Consider the following 15,161-nt stretch of genomic DNA (forward strand, 5'->3'; position numbering starts at 1 on the left):
TCCCCCTCACAAGATTCTCTCTCTCTCTCTCTCTCCTTTAGGTTTTCTCAGGTCAAGACAACAGCCAAGGATGTTCAAAAACATTGAACAAGAGCTCTTAAATAGAAGAGCTTCAAAGAGCTCATTAATTGCAAGTTGCCGACTTTATCGTCCAGGACGATATGGATCGTCCTGGCCGATGAGTATAAATCTCATAAGATCGGCCAGAGCATCGCCCTGAATGCAAATTGGTTGATTAAAATTTGCTTGATCGTCCCGAACGATATCACGACCGTCCCGACCAATCAGTTCAAATCAGAGGAAAATCGTCCAGAGCATCACCCTGAATTTGACCTGGCCGATATTTATCATCCAGGAGCAACCAAAGGTATTTGAATGGATCGTCTAGGTTGATATTGCGATCGTCCCGGACGATGTGATTGTATTAGTCATCCTTAATTACTCCCATGATTGCCGGATCAATTTAGGCATAATTATATAATATCATCCAGGCCGATAAAAGAATCGTCTTGGCCAATTTCCAAAAATACAGAATACCTAAGTAGATCATGGTGGTAATTTGTTTCTATATTGAGCATATTGTCCCGACCGATACAGGTATTATCCATGCTGATCAGTTAATTACGGCTGCCTTAACTAAGAAATCCTGATTAGATCTTCTGTTTTGAACTCGATTGTTCAGGATGATATAAATATCATCCGGGTCGATGTGAGTAAAAACACAAGTTCTAAATCTCTGAAGTGTGTGTGTGTGTAGGGTTGCTTAAAATTAGTCACTTCAAACAATTACAATTGACTCAAGAAAGAAAAAAAGAAAATTTCAGACTGACTCAACCCTAATCTACCCAGTCTTGAGCTGATTTCGATTTCCGTCCGATCTTTGAATCCTGAAAATGTTAGTAGTAAAGGCAGTCGAAAAGAAGCAAGAGTGTTTGCTAATCATCAAAACATAATTCATCGAATCTACAATAATAAGCTTAGGGTGGTGGTAAGTTTTGTAAATGGTTTAAGATATATAAATATTAAAATTTTCAATATTTTGAACTAACGCCACAATGCCAAACTGCCCCAGCACTTTAGAGAATCTTCTAAATGCACCAAGAATATGCTCACCTGAGACCCAACATTATGGTGGCACCCTCTGGCGCTGAAGCATTTGCTATTTATTTTCCAATTTTTTTGAGAGCTTGGCACAAAGCAGTTGTATCCCTCTACTCTATAGTGCTCATAAAAAAAAAATTCAATCTTGGATTTTTACCTTTTTAATCTTAAACCTTGGTTTCTTCCTACTCCATTTAACATTCTAAGAATCATAAATCCATTTAACTTAAAATTGAGGATTAGTTGTAGAAAATCTTCTAGATTTTATAATGGATGTTACAACTACTATGCCACAACATCGATCACTACGTAATTCGATTGGAAATATAAATTATAATGCTTAATTATTACCAAAAGTGGATATAAACATCTTCAAAAATCATTATAAGCTTAGAGCTCTAGGTTAAACTTTAGCAACTGTTATGGGCCACAAATCTTGTCGCAACATATTAGTATTCAATAAATCTATAACACTACAAGAAAAACGTGCATTATCGGCAAGCCAAATCCACCGGCAATATTTCGTAGGGTTTAAGTAAGCCATTAGATTTTTTGCCATTTTTTTTGGTGCATTTTTCAGCGGAAGTAATCACCGACTTAACAAAAACCAACGGTTTTGTAGGCAATTTTTCCACTAGTAAATTTCCGGCTGTCTATCTGCCAGAAAATCCACTGCTAACTCACTAATTAAATTACCTACAGAATATCCACTGGTTTAACTGTCACTGCTACAAGTAAACAAAATTTTGCCAAATTTTTTGCAAATAGAGATTTTCTTGTAGTGTAAGACTTTAGTTAAAAAGAATAAGAAAACCATTAAGATTAATATAAAAAATACAAATAATTATAATCACCATCTTCTTCATCATCATATTCTTATTTTTATTATTCAACTTTAACTTGAGTACTACCCAAAGCATCTTAATGCTAAAGCTCGTTTAACATAGATGACACAATCTCCTAGAACTTCTATGACATTTATATTAAGTTTTCTATGATATTGGCTCCTTCTAGATCTCTAACTAAGTGGTGAATGGGTACCGACTTCAGTCCTTAAAATACCCTTTATAGCTTGATTTGTGGTCATTATTGCCTCATATTTTTCATACCATTAATAAGATTATTATTATTATTATTATTATTATTATTCCTTCTTCTTCTTCTTCTTTCAAATTAATTAGCTTTTATTTTCTAGTTTGAAAATACTATTTATATGAGGCCAAAATATATTATATTGATTGAAGGACACGTTAACTCATCAAATCAAGCTCTTGATCTCATCTTGCATCAATTTGGGAAACCAAATAACTTCATGATTTTATGCAATATTGTAATGTGACCTGAAATTGTTCTATAAGTATGCTAGATCCTAGGACTTTTCTACGTTAAGAAAATGTGAACGTAGATGGAATTTAAATGAACATCCATGCCATGTTTATGTTGTAGTGTATATGATGATTAAGCATTTGGCTCATTATATTGGAGTATACAGATAAGGCCCCGTCAATGCCACACCCTAGTTTATTCACATTATGACATAGCCCGATCAGTTTGCTTAATGATTAGGCTTCATCTTATAGAAGACAAAAAAATTAAAAAAATATTGTACGTGCATCCCTCATATGCTCATTATTAGTAGGATGCATCTTTTCCCTCATGTCATCCAGCCTTGGGACCCACTTTTTTGTATATGTGGAAGTGGTTAGATAATATTCCTTAGGAGTGTCAAAATAGGTTGACGGGATGGGTTTGGGTCTGACCCGAATCCCATTAACTCAAACTCGGCCGTTTAAACACCAATCTAAATCAAACCCATTAGCAACTCAAATGACCTAAACCTAACTAATTAACCTGTTTTGGTTTTAAAAAAGTACATATTAACCATAAAACTTTAGAGATTTGACAAAAATAAGAAAATCATACAAACAAGAAAAAAAATTAAAGAAAAAGATATATTAAATTAGTCATTTTTGGATAAAAAATGTGCTCACGTGATAACCCAAATCTAACCAATTTAATAAATTGAGTCAAAAAATAAACATGACCTCAACTTGTTTATTAAACAGGTCAATTAAAACCATAATTTTTTGAGTTGGGCTAAGCCAGGTTAGCGGCTTGGATCATTTATTGATGAACTTGTTTGTGGGATGTATGTCTAACTTCTGTGCTTTCTTATTCACACATAATTAAGTTATAAGTCTCATTTTGGCATCTCCTTCACCACATGAAGGAAATGTCTAGCCATCTTTTTAATTTAATAAATGTGTAGTTAAATTAAAATTTAAGATAGTTAATCATTTCTAAAGATATGTTAAATAAATAATATTCATGTTTTTAAAAATTTCCTAAAAATTTTTATATTTGGATAAGATCTTGTAACTGATAATGCATTATGCATGCTTAAATAGATATATTTGAAAAGAATATATTATTTTTAGAAAGTCAAAATATTATTTATAATTTTACAAGAAAAAGATATGTCACCATAAATGATAATTTAAAGATTATGGCACTCATTTTAATGAAAAATAACAATAAAATTCTATTTATGGTAAAATACTATGATCTTATATCCTAACTTATTAATTCAAAAAAATAGGATTTATTAATGATATATATTTCAAGTAAAAACAATGAAATAAATAGGAAGATTGAAATTCTATTTCATTTTGCATTATAAACAACAAATGAATCAAATTAAAAATAAATTATTTGTTTACTAAGAAAAACTCCTAGTAAACAAAGAAATATCTCATATCGACAAACATCTTATATTCATGCGCCCATTTGCAAAGATCGCTACAAAACTTTCTTTTCACTTGTAGCTCATGTAACCATAGATTATCTCCTTCCGAGGCTGGAGTTCCACATGACAAATCTTCACATCGAATAAATGACAATGAAGGCCATTTCTGCCATATCATATTCCTGAAGATCTGCGAAGCAAGTTTTCGACACTGATGTATATTATTTGATATCTCGTTCAAAAGAACAATAGCATGCAAGCGAGTTGATTCATCATGAAACAACAGCAATCCCCTAATATATTTAGAAAGAATATGTCCTTGACTTGCAGCTAATTGAAGATGATGCAAACCAATATCAAATCTTCTTAGATTGAATGTTTCCTCCTACAAAATTTCATATCAAACAAGTAGATCTTTATTATATATAGCAAATTATTAATGTTTAATGCTATAATCAACTCAAAAAGATAAATCAAATAATGAATTAAAAAAATAAATTGCTTACCAATCCAAGCAAGAAGAGAGCATTAACATTTTCACTCTCAGCACAACTATGAAGAAATCGTAGATAGCTTTGTTTATCTTGCCAATACATGATCCAGTCTTCTACATTCATATATTTTCCTACTCTTTTTGATGAACTTGTTGCATGAAAATCCTTGCAACTATATTTAATTATCTTATAGTTAGATAAATAAATAAAAAAGATTAGTCTTAATTAATGAATAATGATATTTTTTAATAAATAATACTCACATTTGTCTGAAATATCGGATGTCTCTGCTAGGTGCTGGAGAGTCTGCAAGAGCTTCTAGCAAAATTTCCTCTAAAAGATCAGGTGGTAGGGAAAAAATGCTAGACTCTCTTCTACTTTCCTTCATGATCTTTTTGTTCTTCATGTTTGCTCCTATTTAGTAGCAGGAAACAATCAAATTAATGGAGATATGTAAATAATGAAGAAGAACGGGAGAAACAAATATAGAGATACTACAACAAAATAGTTCATCATTAGATTAAATAAAAAACTTGAATATTTTTACAAATTCGTCATTAATGAAGCAATGACATCAACTTGATTAATTTTTTATCCATTCATCGTATTAGCTTGTTTGAAACGGCTCTTATTCTATATTTCAGATGCGTATATGAACAAGCTTCATCAGAACTCTATAGCAAAGCGGATCAAGCAAGAAAAAAAAAAAAGATAATAATGTAAGAAATTTGTCTGTATGGTATTCAAATAAATTAACCAATAAAATTAAGCTGTTACCTGCATAGAGTTCTTCTACTTATAATCTTACAGTAAAAAGAAAAAAAATGGCTGTTTAAGATTATATATAAAAGAGTTGAAGAACAAAAGATGAGACAAAAAGACGAGAAAGCTTAAGAATTAATTAAAAATTAATGAAGAAAACTAAGCTGCAACGAGTTTTAATTAAGAAGCATACCTTGAAGCTTGCAGATTGAATGCTTCAACAATGGCTGTTTAAGACTATAGAAGAGTTGAAGAACGGATGATGAGAAAGAAGGTTGAGAAATCTTAATGATTTACTTAAAATTAATGAAGATAATTAAGTTGCAAATAGCTTTTAATTTATAAGCAAACCTTAAAGCTTTAATATTGATTGGTTCAACGGCTTTAATTACCGAGATCCAATCTCCTTCTTGTAATCTTGTGGTCTTGCCTTTAATAGCGCAAATGCTTATAAGAACAAGTCAATGAAGATATGGCGGTCTTATTTATAGTATGAAAAATATGTCGGTTAGAAAAGATATTATAATATCTCAAATAAATAAATTTATTAAGATATCTATCTTAAGATATTTGTTTTATCAAAATATGCAGGTATATCATGAATTTTATGTGATTTTTAGCTGCTTTTATAATGATTTGGCGACGACTCATTCATTGCATGGTCTATTTTTTATTAAGATTAAAATATTTTGTTAAGATCTGTGAAGAAATTTGGCCGGCTTTCTTCTATACATCATTGTTCTGTCTGATGATATAAGAAAAGACAAAGATGAGAGACATCATAGTTCTCCCTACAGTTGGTCATTTTGATGAGAGTTAATAGCAATTTTTTATGTTGTTTGTTAGCAAATTTGTTAGTATAATAATGGTGATTTAGCAGCTCTGATGTCCTTGTTTTTCATGATATTTGATGAGTTTGATTATGAATGCGTAGCCGATGAGCTTTCTAGAGTTATGCACCTCTAATGTTTGGTTTCAAGTGGGAGTGGGTTTAGTGCCATGAGCCATATGGATGGCCCGTGGATGGAATCCTCTACATGCAACTTTTGTTGCTAGACATTTACAATTTTAGGTTTCATGTCTAGTAAAATAAATGTGTAGAGTGGTGCACCTCTAATTTTCCCTTATTTCTCAGGATTTTATTTTTTCATTTTCAATGGAGCTTAATATATTCTGTTTGTTTAATTGGTCTGCAAAACCTACTAAAATTTTATGCATGTTTGGTCTGTAACATCCGTTTTTTTAAAAAAAAAAATTTCTGGGCTTTTGTCGCGGTTATACCCGCCACAATACTGCAGTTTAGTAGTGGGTAAAACTGCCACAATTCTGTAGATCATTTTTTTTTAATAATTAGATGCGGTTATACCCACTGCAATTCTGGAAGCTTATAGAGGTTATAACCGCTGCGATATTCATCATTCCACAACACTATCCCGCCGGTCTTGAAACCGCTGCGAAATGTCCTTGCAACGTATTGTAATCACGGCGGACATCCAGCGGTCAAAAAATAGCTGCAAAATAATTTGTGGTGGGTAAAACCGTCGGGAAAGGTTGAAATTTTTGCTGGGAAAGCTTTATTTTTTGGTAGTGGAAGTTAGATAAATATAGTAGATTTTCTAAGGTGAAGAGTTAAAAAATGCAGGTCACCACAAATAATAATCCAAAAATTATGGTATAGATTTTAACAAAAAAACAACAACAAAACTCTATCACATTTAAAAATACCCCATATTAATTATAAATATTTTAGGTTCATGCGCCCATTTTCACACATCGCCGTAAAATCTCATGCTCCCATGTAACAATTGGTTGTGGCCTCAAAAAATTCAAAGTTCCACATGACAAATCTTCGTAAGGAACAAATGATAATACGAGCCATTTTTCACATATCACATTATCTAGAAGATCTTCGAAGATTGTTTTTTACACTGATCTGCATTATTCGATACGTCGTTCAAAATATCAATAGCATTAGAGAAAAATGACTCATCACCTAACAAGAATAATACCATGAAATATTTAGAAACAAAATGCCCTTGGCTTGCAGCGAATTGAATATGATGCAAAGCAATATCAAATCTTTGCAAATTGATCATTTCCTCTTTCAAAGTCAGATATCAAAGAAGTATATTTCTATATATGTCAATGAACATTTCCTCCTGCAAAGTCATTAAGATAATTGCTTACCTATCCACCCAAGAAGCTACCAATGACATTTTCAGACTCGGCATAGAGTCGAATAAATCCCAAATAGCCTTCCTTGTGGTGCAAATAAATTCTCCGGTCTTCTACGTTTATACATTTTCCAAATCTTTTTGAAGAACTTATTGCATGAAAAACCTTACATCTATAAAAATTCAATTGTATATTTAATCAATGAGTTGATGAAGAATGACAATTTTTTTGATAAACACTACTGACATTCTTCTGAGAGATCTAATATCTCTTATAGGTGCTGGAGAGGATGAAAGAGCTCTTAGAATAATTTCCTCTAAAAGCTCAGGTGGAAGCGAGAAAATGCCATTAAATTTAAAATTTTATTTTATTATGTAAAATAAATTTATATCATCATGCTCACTCAATTTTGACATCATTAAGGTGCTTTAATGCTTAATGAATGCTCCATGATCGAGGGAATTAATATTAGCCATTTGATAGAGCACTCCAAATTTACTCTGGATCTTCTCCATATTTATAAAGCATGCACTCTAAAAAATTTATAAATAGATCCCCTCTTTCTACATAAGAGGAGGCTTTAAAGGAGCTTCAACCTTAGACTAGAGACTCAAGACACTTTCCCTCACCCAATTAAGTGGTCTTAGCACAAGGGGAGGTCTTGCAGAGAGGGGTGGGCCTATATCAGAATATTATGGGCTGATCTTAATGAGCAAGAAATTAAAAGAGTATGAATTACTTGTGGGCTCAAAATAAAAGTAAATTTTATGGATATCATTTTTTGAATGTTCATGAATAATGAAAGATAATAATTTAATAATATTTTTTGCATTATACTCAAATAAAATTTAAAATTTCATTTTATTACATTGAGATAAATTGATAAGTTAATCATCACTAGTAATTACAATAATGATCTATTTATTATTTTGTAGAGGGGGCATTCTGATCATACCCTCCTAAATCATATAGACTCTATCGATCAATTCGAATATGTCTCTTAATTATTTTGTATTGTTTGTACTTCTCAATCTCTTAATGAACTCATAACTAAGTGATCTTAGGTCCGTCGTATTTTCTCTTCTAGTTGGTCATTTTCTATCATAGGTACTCAAATTCTGGAAGATATTTGACCCCTAAAATATTTGTAAAAAATAAAATTAAATTTGAATGCTTTACTTAGATTCATGTAGCATTTCTATCCTTGTCTTTTCATTTGTGATCAATGAATACAATATCTCGAGCACTAAGAAACTTAGGCTTTAGTTGGGACCATTTTTTTATTACTTTCTATAATAGTTTTTTTTAGTGTAATAATTTCTTGTTCAAGATATTTTTATAAGAAAGTTTTGCACTAAAAAATTGCTTTAAAAAAATAGTTAAGAAAACGATCTCAAAAGAAGCCTTAGTCGTATGTTCACTATAAAAACTTAGATTGGAATATCCTAATCAAATTTTGATCAAGATGAGTTTCAAACTAATAGACTTTGCTTTGATAAATGTGTAAAACAAAAAGATTTATAGTTATTTTTTTTTCAAGTATAAACTCGTATGCTTCTTAAAATTTATTTTTTCTATGTGCTAGATCTTCATATAATACTAAGACCTTAAATAATTTTCTAGTACTTCCTCAAATTTTAGCACATAACACTCTAGGGGTCTCAAAACAATTTGATGGATCGTGTTCTAGTCCAACTTGAATTTGACCCAACCCAAATTCAATCAATCTGAATCTGACTCGAGCTCAAAAACACCAACCCAAATATAGCCCGCTAGCATTTTGGAGGTGTTGAACCTAACCTGTTAGCCCGTTTTAGTTAAGAAAAAATTATAACTTCTTAACTATGATGCTTAATATATTTGATAAAAACAAGAAGATAGTACCCTTGAGTTAAAGAAATAAAAGAAAACACATATTAAATAAATCATTTTCGAATTTGAATGTGTTTAAGGGTAGGGGTGCAAAATCTGACCTGACCCGAAACTAAACCCAAAAAATTCATGGTTTGGGTTAAACCGTTTGCCATATGGCTCGGCTTTAGGTTGACCCGAAAACTTAAAATCAATCCGAGTTGTCCCAGGAACATGGTTGTTGCATCTCGCCCATGACCTCGATTGGTCGTGTTCGTGTTTGCGTGTCACATTATTGCGTCTTTTCGACTTCTAGTCCATAAACATCGTTCATGCCTGCCACCATGCCACATCTCGTGAGGTACCAGCAGCCAGCCCTCCTCAGCCAGAGATGAATGTCTGCAACTCCACATGATCTATAAACCGAGCACCCATAGGCCACAAGCCTCACTGTCATAGCTCGCACTAGCCTTTCCTAGTGTCTGTAGTGTGACTGTCGCTTGCCCCAGCCTTGCGCTTGCTACACTCTACACAATCAATTCACGGGATGGGTCGGTCAACCCTATAACCCTCATGGGTTGGGTCTGGTTTGAAGACCCTGACTCGTTTGGAAAACTGGGTTGGGTTAGGGTCAACCGTTTGGACCCTAGTCAACTAGGATTGGACCCGAACCCTACCTGTTAACCCATTTTGACACTCCAATTTATGGGTCAACCCGAACTCAACCAATTTAATAAAAATATATATATGGCATTTATTCATAAAAAAATTATATATGAAAACTATATATGGAGTTTATTTTTTTATTTAATTAAAATAAAAAATGTCATACATTTTTATTAGAAGAGTATTTTATTGAGTTATCAAATTAAAAAATTAATTTTACTTAAATTTAAATTAATTTCTATATTAAAAATTATCAAAATCATAGAGAAAGTCTTGAGTTGATATGATGAATGCATAGTCATATATTACGATAAATATGCTTATAAAAAGTTTTGATTGTATTCATTTTAATTTATCTTAAGGGTAAGAATGACTTGCGAAGATTATAGAAAATTTTTCTCAGAGGTTTTTGAGGAGATAGTTGTGATGCGAATGAGGTTACAACAAATGTCTTGGAGGAGATGATCGTGGCACAAGAAGGTTATGGTGCAAATCTTAAAGGAGATGTATAAGATGCAAGTGACAATATAAGGCAAGTCTTATGACAATGACCATTATGACTCAAATAGTGTTGCAAAACAATACTTAAAGGAGACAATTGTAATGCATTCATTCTTATAACATAGGTCTCTAAGGAGATGGGTGTGGATATCTTGAGGTAAAATTGATGAAGGTGCAAGAAAGATTATAAATGTCATACTCCTATCCAATATGACTGCTACAATGTAGCATACCACATCGAGTTGGGCACAACAATATAGGAAGAACTTCAATTTATTTATCAAAGATATAGCTGAGCTTTTTTTTTTTTTCCACGCATATGCTCCCAGCCAAACCCGGAGATTTGTTAGAGAATGGACTTGTATATCTTTTTGCTACTACCACAATACCAAATAATATCATTTGAGAAATAAAATAAATGTTTAGTAGATGTGGTAACAAGTTATTTTATTTATCAAATTTTATTATTTAGAAACCAAAACACAAATTTAATTTATTTAGCCTATATTATGACCTACAAAACATTTATATCAAAAAATGCATTAGCTCAGTTAGAAAGCTAGCTATACATGACAATTCATGCCCCCCTTTCACAAGTCATCAGCATTACTAACATATGCACAAATCATGTTATCAAAAGTCATGATGCTGCCATCTCTACTTATGTTGTTTTGAAATATGATCACCTATCATAGTTTATTTTTTTTAACTAAAAAACATATTTAATACACAAATATAGTAAGATAAGCATAAAATGATAAGTTGCTTGAAATTTAATAGAGAATTTAATACATTATTTAATATATTATAACAATAAGCATGGGAGTTATTATAATTTTTTTTTTTTGAAATTGCCAATAGCATTAATAAAAATAAGCTATTAGAAACTACTTTGTGATTGATAACCTATCACAATCCTCCTTAAGAAAAGCAATAAAATTAGGAGGAATCTTATTACAATTGATATCTTCCCAAAAAAATATCATAATAAAGCAAAATTAGCACAAAAATCGGTTAATTTATTACATTCCCTATGAACAAAATGAAATAGAAAATTCCCAACATCCTTCAAGAATGACAAGTCTTCAACCGATTCATTGTCCCATTTATTAGAAGCTTTGTTCAAAGAATTTTGTAGATACTTAATGACATTATAGTTGCCTCCTTCAGTACTAATCCCTTTCGCCTTAAAATTCCAATCTTGAAAAACATACTTCAATGCCTGGTTTGCCAAAAGTTCCAAAAAACTAATGTCCCAATAATGCATTTAAACCCAAAGGCAAGAAGAAACCTACCCTAATGATCTCTAAAAACTCCAGCAATTCCATCTTCATTAGAATTTAAAAGTGCCGCATCAAGTTTGCCTTTAATCCAATCGGGTGGAGGAGGGTGCCAAGAAGAAATTGACAGTTTCGAAAGCTGATTAACACCCTAGTGGTCAGAGAAGAAATTACAACTTGATAAAGAAAGAGCAATACCAACAGATCTTGAAGCCATATATCCCACTCCGAGCTCTTTACTGCCATGTATTACATTATTCCTATTTTTCCAAGAAAAATAAACAACAACAACAACAACAACATCATCAAGCCTTTATCCCACTACGTGGGGTCGGATACATGAATCCTTTTCTCCATTGTTTCCTATTAAAGGTCAAATTCTCATTTAAATCTAATAAAGAAAGGTCATTCCTAATATTTTCTAACCAAGTCTTTTTAGGTATGCCTCTACCTTTCTTAACATAAGTCAAATCTACATCTACTCTCCTAACCGGGTCATTGGAAGGCTACCGTTTTATTTGCCCAAACCATCTAAGGTGACTCTCTCTAATCTTATCTTCTGCTAGAGCTACTCCAACCTCTTCACGTATATGCTCATTTCGTATCCTATCTCTAAGGGTAAAGCCACTTATCCACATGAGCCATACTTAACTTAGTATTATGCTTCTCATTTAATGGCCAACATTCAGCACCATAAAGCATTGCAGGCCTCACTACCATCATATAGAATTTTCCCTTAAGTTTGAGGGGTGCTTTCTATCACACAACAAGCCCGATGCATTCCTCCACTTCAACCATCCAACTTGAGTTCTGCGAATAATATCCCCATCTATTTCACCATCACTCTGAACAATAGATCCAAGATATCTAAAATGTGTACTCTTATTAATGATTTGATTTCCCAAAGTCACAATCCCCTCACTAGGTCTATTACTACTAAAATTGCACTCCATATATTCCATTTTAGATCTACTACTCAAGCGAAAACCTTTAGTCTCTAATGTTGACCATCATAATTCAAGCTTACTTTCAACTCCCTCTCTAGTATTTTCAACAAGAAGAATATCATCAGCAAAAAGCATACGCTAAGGTACATCCTCTTGCAAATGTCTAGTGAGAACATCCATGACTAAAGCAAAAAGATATGGGCTTAAGGCTGATCCTTGATGTAACACAGCTGAAATAGGGAAATAGTTGGTCAAACCACCTTGTGTTTGAACACAAGTAATAGCTCATGCATACATATCTTTAACAATTTGAATGCAAGCATTATTAACTCCTTTCTTTTCAAGAACCCTCTATAGCACTTCTCTTGGAACTTAATCATATACTTTTTTTAAATCAATAAATATCATATGTAGATCCTCCTTATTTTCTCTATATTTCTCCATCAAACCACTTAATAAATGTATGTCTTCCATAATCGACCTACCCGGTATGAATCCAAATTGATTTTGAGAAACATTAGTATCACGCCGCAACCTATGCTCCATAACTCGCCCCATAGTTTTAAAGTATGACACATTAATTTAATTCCTCAATAATTCGCACAATCTTGTGCATCACCTTTATTCTTAAAAATATGAAATAACACACTCATTCTCCACTCATCTGGCATCTTTTTTGTCTTCAAAATAGTATTAAAAAGTTCAGTAAGTCAAGAAATTCCTTCATCTCCTAAGCATTTCCACACCTCTATTGGAATATCATCAGGTCCAACAACTTTTCCACCCTTCATTTTCTTTAAAGCCTCTTTAACTTCGGTTTTACTAATACGTCAATAAAAATAGAAATCTTTATTTTTATTTAGGGTGCTAAGGTCACTATAGTTAATCTTATTATCACAATTTTCAATCTGATTTCCAAGAAAAATAAACAGCAGAACAATAAAGATTTGCCATAAGAGGATTAGAATTTGTAAGTAGCTTCATATTTCTTATACAATCCGAGAGACAAGAATATTTTTGCAATTTGAATCCCCGCATATTGAGCAAGTTTATCAATTGGATAAGCTTTTCACAGAATACCACAACATGCTCTATAACCCCTCGGACAGCTATTAACCTATAATATTCTTCTATACATCAGAAATTCACACGTAGGAATAGCATTATTTAATAATCTCCACTAGAAACATTGAAGTCATGGAGATAACCTGATTAATTTCAACCATTTCCAATTAACGCTTTCAGCATAAACAGGGACATTCTCCTTCGTCGCTAAAGATGCTAATGATTTACCCGAAAATCTGAACGTGTGCTCCATAGTATCAACTTCCTCCTCCTTTACGATCTGCACTTATAAAATCAGCTCCACCAAATCAATACCAAAAAACTTAATAAGCTCAGCTTGATCCCATTCTCATTCTTTAATAAAATACTCAAGATTAGGAAGATCCTCCTCCATAACATTAATAAATGCTGGCCACATAGAAAGACTCCTATTAAGAAGCCACACATCTCGTAAAGTATTAATAGAAGAACCTGTAGAAATTTTCCATTTAATCAAAGGCTGGAGAGATTGAGTTCCTTTCAACAAAAATTTCCAAGTGGACGAGGAGTTCCTTTTCCAATTACCATTCCAAATATTATTTCCATATTTTGCTCTTAATTTTATATAAAGCAAAGAATTAGAACAATTAATGAATTCCCAAGAAAACTTAGCCCTTAGTGGTCCGACCATAGATACAGTTGAGTGAATCCCCCTTCCTTCTTCTTCCCAAGGTTTGTAATGAACATCCCAAGCTACATAGTGCATACCTTGAGCATTACCAGGTTTATTCCAAATAAAATCTCTACACATCATCTCCAATTTTTTCAAAATGTTAAGAGGAACCAGTGAATGAGAAATAAGAAAAACTAGAATAGCAAGCATGACTGATTTTATCAGAACAAGCCTCCCAGGTAATGAGAAAAACTTATTTCCCCATTCATTCATTCAACTAGCTACTTTCTCTAGAATAAAAAGATAATCAGATGAAACCAACCTTCTCATGCATAATTTAATACCCAAGTATTTCAATTCATGAACATCCTTATATTTGAATATTTTTGAAAAGATCCTTCTCTTGGATTGACCAACCGATTTCCTAAAGACTATTGAGGATTTATTTAAATTAACTGATAAACCGGTCCAATTGTAATAATAAAAAATGATCCTCCTTAACTTTTTCAAGTACATAAATTTAGCTTGAGAGAACAACAACACATCATCCACATATAATAAAGGGGAAATCTTAGGAGTCGAGGCAGCTACCTTGATGCCCAAATCCTTACCATTATGAAAAAAAATATTTGATAAAAGTTGGGAGCACAAAATAAATAAATAAGGAGATAGCGGACATCCTTGTCTAAAGCCGCTTTTTGCTTCAATCCACTTCGATGTAGTGCCATTGAAAAGGATAGAAAATTTAGGATATATCACACATTCCATAAAAAGATTCGAGAAACCCAATGGAAAACCAAACTAATCCAATACATGCTTCAAAGAAGTCCAAGACATACTATCATAGGCTTGTTCCATATCTATTTTCACTACCACAATTACTTTTTTAGATTTAGAAAATCTAAATTTATGAAATAAATC

Source organism: Dendrobium catenatum, unplaced genomic scaffold (assembly GCF_001605985.2).
Source record: "Dendrobium catenatum unplaced genomic scaffold, ASM160598v2 fragScaff_scaffold_173, whole genome shotgun sequence".
NCBI classification, from domain to species: Eukaryota; Viridiplantae; Streptophyta; class Magnoliopsida; order Asparagales; family Orchidaceae; genus Dendrobium; species Dendrobium catenatum.